This window comes from Microtus ochrogaster, linkage group LG4 (assembly GCF_000317375.1).
Source record: "Microtus ochrogaster isolate Prairie Vole_2 linkage group LG4, MicOch1.0, whole genome shotgun sequence".
In the NCBI taxonomy this organism is placed as follows: Eukaryota; Metazoa; Chordata; class Mammalia; order Rodentia; family Cricetidae; genus Microtus; species Microtus ochrogaster.
This window is the reverse complement of record NC_022030.1, coordinates 43,549,908-43,555,901: the sequence shown is the minus strand read 5'-3', so window position 1 is coordinate 43,555,901 and position 5,994 is coordinate 43,549,908.

Below are 5,994 nucleotides of genomic sequence, written 5' to 3'. Positions count from 1 at the left end.
AATAGATCTTTCACTTCCTTGGTTAGAGTTACCCCAAGATATTTTATGCTATTTGTGGCTATCGTGAAAGGTGATGCTTCTCTAATTTCCCTCTCTGCTTCCATATCCTTTGTGTATAGGAGGGCGACTGATTTTTTGGATCACAACTCCATTTATGAAAGAAAGACATCAGCTGCAGACTTGAGGCTTCACACGTATGGGTGCTTAGATTTAGAATACTCTATTATTACCAAGTTGCATCAGCCAAACTCAGAACTCTGCCAATTTAGTGGAAACTGATTTTTATCTAGAAACCAAAAACAAAGAAGTTTTTATGATTTTTCTTTTTTAAAAAAGCATGTTCTCAGGAAACCTTAGGCCCAGTGAAGAGATGGCTCTCATGAAGCAAGGTTGTCTATCGGGTGTTCACCTATATAAAGGTAGAAAGTGAACTACCTATGCTCCAGATAGATTTATGTACTTGAATGTGGCAACATATGATTTTAGTGTACTTTATCACAGAAACAGAAAATTTTAATATACAAAACATTAAAATACAAAAGAATGGAGACATGTAATCACCTTGGCCTACAGAAAAGTATTCTCCAAGGCAGTGATTCTAACACTGAACTAGGCCCACAGTCAAGTGTGTGCATGTGTGTGCGTGCATGTGTATCTATGTGTCTATGTCTGTGTGTGAGTGTACCCATCCATATAGAGGCTTATACTTCAGCAAGGTCAACTGGCCAATGAGCTCCTGGGTTTGCCTGTCTCCATCCAAGCACTGGGGTAACAGGTGTATTTACAATCATGCCTTGCACTTTATGTTGATGCTGGAGATTTCAACTCAGGGCTTCACACTTAGCAATAAGTATTTTTACTCACTGAACCGTCTCCCCAGCCTCTCTGCCTCCTCCACCTCCTCCTCATCCTCATTGCATTATGATGATGATGATGATGATGATGATGATGATGATGATGATGATGACAATGATGATGGCAATGACCATGATGATAGTGTTTCTCACTGAACCTGGAGCTTGTATTTGCAGCTAGGCTGACTGCTGTCTCCCTTCTCCAGCAATGGTACTAGGTTTGCCGGTTGCCATGGCTGTGAGTAGATCTGGACATGTGAACTCAGGTCCTCATGCTTATGAGGCAGGCATTCTACCCCCTGGACCATCTCCCCTAAGCATCTCCTCCCCTCCTCCTTTTCTTGGGTTGTCTCTCTATTTCCTTTCCCCATGTGTCTGTGTGTGTAGTGTGGGGTGTGTATAACGTATTACTTATTAATGAAGGTGCGTGTGTGTGTGCGCCCACACATTTAGAAGCCAGGGTAGATGTTGGATGTCTTCTCTTCATTGCTCCCCATCTGTATTTCTGAGAAAAGTCTCTCATCAAACCTAAAGCTCATCTGATTGGGCTAGACTGGACGACCAACAAGCTCCAGGAATCCATCTGTCTCTGTGCCCTCCAGGGCCAGAGTTTTAGGCATGTGCCACTGTGCCCACTGTTCTGGGCATCTGAAATCATGTTCTCATGCTTGCAAGGCAGGCACTTCCTCACCAAGCCGTCTTCCCAGCCCCCTGAGCATCTTTCCTAGTGGATCCTTCATGCCATCATACTAGAACCTCAGTCTTAGGTTTCCTAGCTTCCAGCACTATCAGAAACAAGCAAATTTCTTGGCACACCTGTTCTGTGTTTGTAAGTGTCTGATCAATGGTATTCTTGAAATCAGTTGAACAGATGAGCACATTGCGGGTTTAGCTCATCCTGAAGCCCTCTTCTTTCTTTCTCCTCTTTTAATAACACAAAAATCTTGCATTTACAGCAGCTGCCTGTTTCCTATAGCTTCTCTCTATACTCTACAGCAGAGGTAGTTTCCTTCGTCCTTCTGTGCCTTCTCCTCTAGGTCACAGTGTTTTGTTTCATCCATAAATAAAATAAGTGGTGTCTATATTGAAGGTCCCTCAGAACATGCTTCTGAGCCCATTCTCTGATGGGAGGAATGATGCCTGATTGAAATCACCCAATGAGATCTAGAGAAAAGGTCATGTGCAGAGAGCTCTCGGATCTCACCCCTGGGGCCAAGCCAGCTTTCCCAACCTTTCTTGCAGGGACAGACTTCATAGTCAGCTTCCCTTGAATACTTGAAGTCCAAGGAGCAAGCTGTCTTTACTGGCATAGCATTCATGCTATGATTGCGAGAGGGGAGAGGGAGAGAGAGAGAAAGAGAGAGAGAAAGAGAGAGAGGGAGCTCTGGGAAAAGGTTTAAGGATAATAAGCTTTCCTGTAAAGCGGATACTGTCAAGAAGTATGGTTATGGGGTTCGAGCAGAGGCTCAGTGGTTAAGAGCACTGATTGTGCTTCCCGAGGACCCAGGTTTAATTCCCAGCACCACATGGTAGCTCACAACCCATGCTCAGGCTGTAGGGCTTTAGGCCTGTGGTTAGGCCCATCATGGTGGGAGTAAGTCACAGACCAGAGCTGCTCATTACATACAACCAGGAAGCCAACAGAGCGGAAGAAAGGGGCTGACTCCAATATTTCCTTCATTGACCCTGCTCTTTTTTACTAAACTTTTCCACCATTTCCGGGTTTGCCAAAGTCCGGAGGCAAACACATGACCTTTGGAGGGGCATTTAGCAGCCAAATAGCAGGAGGTTAGGGAAGGCTCTAGGGAAATGGTGGATTAAAATCAGACCTTGAAGTGAAATTGTGACAGAGAGGAAGAAAGAAGGGGCTGGTAATGCTGGTGTTTGGGCCAGAAACAAAGTTCAGGGAAGGGAAGACATGACTGAGTCTTTTTCCCCGGAGGGGTTGAAGAGCTGTTGAGCAAGAACTGATCTGAGGAGACCAATGTCTCATGAGTGCCATCAACGATGTTTCAAGATAGACCCAACTGGACACTGGGTAAGAGTGATCCAGGCAGAATTTAGGTCAGAAAAGAGGTGACAGGTTTCAGACATCTAAGGGCAAATTGTATCTGTAAACTAATTCATTCAAGACCAGCTGATGTTATTCAGTATTGGACAAGTTTGAACTTTGATTTTTCATACCTATGAATTTCAGAAAAAAATCTAGTGGATTATGGGTTCAGTAATTTGTTTCAAATCAATAATGTAGGCATCAGATCATAGACATTGCTATCATTTTCTTTCTCCTGGCTGTGGATCAGACATAACCGGCTGCCTTCTTCACCAAACTATGAGTCCAAATAAACTATTATTTTATTTTTGTCATAGCAAGAGAAAAGTAACTAATACAGTATACACATATCTATGTATATGTATTTGTGCATGTTTCTGTGTTCACACATGTATATGTATGTGTGTATGTATACATATGTGTGTATATATATTGTGTGTGAGTGTATCTATGTGTACATGTGTATACATGTGCATGTGTGTATGCATGTGTATTTGTGTGTATGTGTATGTCCTAGAGCATGAGCAGGTGTGTGGGAACTTGAGTCCCCACATGTGCTAAGCATATACTCTGAGTTGCACCATGGAGCCATATTTCCCCATTTATAATATTTTTAAAGACTAAGTTGTCCTTTTCAGTTCTTGCTATTACAAACAGCATACTGTTACATACATCTTGGTAACTTTTTGCCACTATGTCCATGTTAGGAATTTTTCCTAATGCAAGCTCTTTGCTGATGCAAAAAATCCCAATCAAGCCAAATCACAACAAGCCAGATTAAAAATATCCAGGTTTAATGGGATTCCTGTGCTCTTGGGTGGCCCTGAGAGGGAACCGTGAGGCTGCAAAAGCGACCACGACCACCGTGGGGAGAGGAAAGAGACCACGAGGGGACCTTCCGGGGAAGCAGTTTAAGTGGACTGGGGGAGTAGTCAAGATTTTGGCGGGCTGTCTAGACACTCCTCTGGGGAGGGGTCAGAGCTTGGCGGGAACAGGGACGCAGCCTCCAAAGATGGGCAGTGACTGGGACTTGGGACTTGCAGTTCACATAGTAATTTTTTAGTCTAAATTGAAGACTCAAATGATGCAGTGCAATTAAAATTTGAAAGATACTACTAAATTCTTTTTGAAGTATACAAATTAATGTTTTTTACCAAAAGTATGAGAATGCCTGTGCCCTGCATGCCCAGAAATGTTTATTACTATCCAGCTTTGATGATATTGTATTATAATTCACACATGAGACAGCCGATCCATGTGCTGTATACAATACACAGTTCCGCTGTGATATCACGTCACAGTTTTACAACCATCCCCACAATGGTTTTCATGACCCCATCGCCAGAAGTCTCTGTAGCCCTTTGCCACCTTCCTCAGACCCCTCCCATTTCTGGTCCCAGTTCTGGCCGCCCTTGATCTACACAAACTGCTCTTACAACATCACCTCACCTCTAAGGTGTCCCAGAAGACTGCCGTTAATATTTCTGATCGATATATTGAAAGGTCAAGGCATACTATTGGCCACATTCTTAACTTTGATGTAACAATTCTTAAATGCTATATTTTTCCAGGAACCTGTGAAGACCCAGGGATAAACCCTGCCAGTTTTCAACAGCGTTCACCAGAGTAAGTAAGGGCCTGGTGTGACAAAATTCCAGCTATAGGCAGATAGGTAGAAAGGGAATAGATGTGCGAAGATAGAAAATTGATCAATAGAGAGTGGTTGAGAGCAGCCTCTTTCAACTGTTGGTTTTATTTGGAGATAACTGGCTGTGTATTTGGACTTTTACCCGACTTCAATTTTTATCCCACAATCAAACTGTTTCTGGATTATCCAAAGTGACAGGAAATAAAGAGCCAAACACAGCAGTGCTCACTCTTGACCCCTCGTACCTCTTAATTTTGAAGTTGCCTTTTCAGAATCATAAAATAAAGAGCTATTTTCCTGCGATTTCTTTCCTTCAAAATATTTGGATAATACACAAGGGTGACTAAATGGATATAGTTCGGATCTGCCGTGAAGACGCCAGTCCAAAGAAAAGCTGAGTGAACAGAGTCCAAGCGTCCTTGGAGTACCTGGAAATTACACCTGGCAGCCAGCAACCTTTTGTGCCTCTTTGTTGTACTGCGTTTCCCGCAGCAGGCTTTCAAGGGTACCTTTATTACACTGATTACTAAATTAGTGTTGGATTTAATGAGAGAGATCTGTCCTTTTATTTGTGCCTTTTCCCTTCTTTTTCTTACTTAAAAAAAAAAGAAAAAGGATCAGCATCACAAAAGCTTTGTACATTTCTAGTTTGCTTTTGATGATGTGACCATTTGCTCCCATCCATCTCCATGGTAATAGGCTTCCTCCACCCCCACTACTCCAGGCCTCCACGGCTTCGGAGGCTTCGGGAGTCGAGGAGAGTTACACGCTAAAATAATGCAGAGAAATAAATTGGTCTCTGTAAATAGGCCCATCTTCAAAGCCTTTGAATTTTCTTCAGAATGTGATCCATTTTTCCCCCTGAGCCTGGAAATAGGAATATTACAGATAAAATATTTGAAAGTAAAAATTTGCATCTCAACAAACATATCCAGCAAGTACTTGTATTCCAAAATAAGACTTGGACAGGACTTTAAAATTTGAAGAGGCTCAGGTTTCAATCGGTCTAAGATGCAAATACTTGAGGAAACTGAGGCTCAAAGTAATTGGTCACCTTGTATTCAGGCCTAACTTGGGGCCAGGATTTCAGCTTCCCAGCAAGATAGCCCTTCATGGGTTCTCAGTAATGCAACAATACCAGGCATGATGTTAGTAACTGTAGCTATCCTTCATAAGGATAATAAGAATAATACATAAACAAATAACAAATACAAGATATTCTGAAAAATGAAAGAAAGTGTTATGCCCATGATGAACAAAGTTTTACCATAACTCAAAGGGGGTTTGTTGTAGTTTGAGACAGGGTCACACTATGTAACCCTGACTGGCTTCAGTGTCACAGAGATCCCCACCACTATGTAACCCTGATTGCTCAGTGTCACAGAGTTCACCTACCACTATGTAACCCTGACTGGATTCAGTGTCACAGAGTTCACCTA